The sequence below is a fragment of the Ips typographus genome, linkage group LG1, assembly GCF_016097725.1.
Source record: "Ips typographus isolate SLU linkage group LG1, UJ_Ityp_2.0, whole genome shotgun sequence".
Lineage (NCBI taxonomy): Eukaryota > Metazoa > Arthropoda > Insecta > Coleoptera > Curculionidae > Ips > Ips typographus.
The window spans coordinates 23,039,143-23,040,933 of NC_138422.1; the positions used below are offsets into that span (position 1 = coordinate 23,039,143).

General features: G+C 34.3%; 1 long non-coding RNA gene across 1 annotated transcript; it reads left to right on the forward strand.

The window, feature by feature from the left end:
• Nucleotides 1-322: 322 nt before the first annotated feature.
• On the forward strand, nt 323-1,277 carry LOC145730357 (uncharacterized). The gene is made up of 2 exons (XR_014178592.1): nt 323-537; nt 573-1,277. It is a non-coding gene; the product is annotated as an uncharacterized LOC145730357 (long non-coding RNA).
• The last annotated feature ends 514 nt before the right edge of the window (nt 1,278-1,791 follow it).

Below are 1,791 nucleotides of genomic sequence, written 5' to 3' on the forward strand. Positions count from 1 at the left end.
CATATTTGGAAACCCTTTTTAAAGATGAAAGACCAGCATCAGTGATTTAGTATCAAAAAATGTTAGATAAACCGCTGAAAAAGAGAAAAGCAGCAATTCCGGATAACATGGAGGCAATTCTTACTGTAAAATGCTGAAGAAATAGCATGGATTACCGGTATCTTTAACAGAATGTACAATGTTGGAAATATCTCTGAAAACTGACTGCAATTAGAATTGACCAAAAAATCTAGAGCAGAGGAGTAAGTATCTGCTATGATGAGTAATTTGTTAAAGATGTTTCTTAAAGTCTTTTATAGAAGAACTTATACCAAATGTGAAGAACAGATATATCATAACCAATTGGGGTTCAAAAATGGCACGTTTTGGAGTCCAAGTCTTAATCCAAAGATGTAGGGAGATCAATTGTGACGTATATCAGTATCAGACAATTGCAGCTTGGCTAATCGATTATGAAAAAGCATCATCTAGAAGATGTCTTCCAAATAATCTTAAACGTCTACAGTGCTGTATCCTCTCGCCGTTAATATTCAATTTGTACTCCGAAGGACTTTTTAACTACAGAGTAGAAGATGGTATCCAGATTAAACAAAGTCAGGCTAAACAGCACTCATTACGCCGACGACACTAAGATAGTATCAGATAGTTTGAAAGCATTACAAAGATTAAAGGACAAATGAGAAACTCCAGTCAATCACATGATAATCAGAGTGAAGTAGGATATTCTTTCAGTGGAGTTAAAGAACATTAAGAAACAAAAGCCACATCAGCAAAAGCGACACAAGATAGAGAACCGTACTTAACCCATTGAGTGTCATCTTTAAAAGCTACTGCATATCTCTAGACATGAGAATAAGACACCTAAGATACAATGTCTTCTCCGTATAAATGTATGGTGTAGAATCTTGGACACAGACTATGTACAGGAGTATGCTCAGAATGGAAAAAGATACAGAAATCATGTACACGAAGAAGAAGAAACTCGAATACATGGAACATGTTATGAGAAATAAAGACCTTTGTATGCTCTACTATAAACTATAAAACAAGGGAAAGTGTTGGGTAAAAACGTACCCGGAAGAATCTCATGTTGTAGAACTTCAGAACCTGGAAAATGCTCATCTGCTACAAACAAAGTCATTATTGCCAACATCCGAAATGAAGTACCTATCATACAGAAGAAGAAGATTGATTTGGAATGTCTCCAATAAGAACAAAGCGGTCTTCATAACATATCTGTTTGAATATCCTGATGACAGAGTAAACATTTTTCAATGAATTCAGCATTCACTTCTACACTCATAATTTTGTTAGTAGTTTTGAACTTAACAAAAAGGAATTTGGTTGGTTGATTACTTAATCAGTTACATACTACTTCACCCAACGTGACTATCATCACCAATTACTTTTAACTCTAGTTGTTTCAAAAATACTCCTTGAATAAGTAACATTTATCATCAGAATATAATTCTAAACATTGCAAGCAACCTATAACTGAAAAGTTCAGGACTGATGAAGTAGTGGTTAAACTTTAAATCCCAGAATAATACCTAATAATTTGCTCTGAAACACTGAATTAACCAACTACAAAGTAATCAAGTTCAGTGTTGCCATAGACGCAGAAACAGCATTCCAACAGCGATAATTTCACTTTATTTGTGTTTTTATTGAAGTTCATTATTCCGATAATTCGTTTTCAAATCCTCATGAACTCCGTCGTCTGCATTCAGTAAGGATTTAATCGAATTAGCTTCTCGATAAAATTTTACGCTACTTTAATAACGCTGGCAT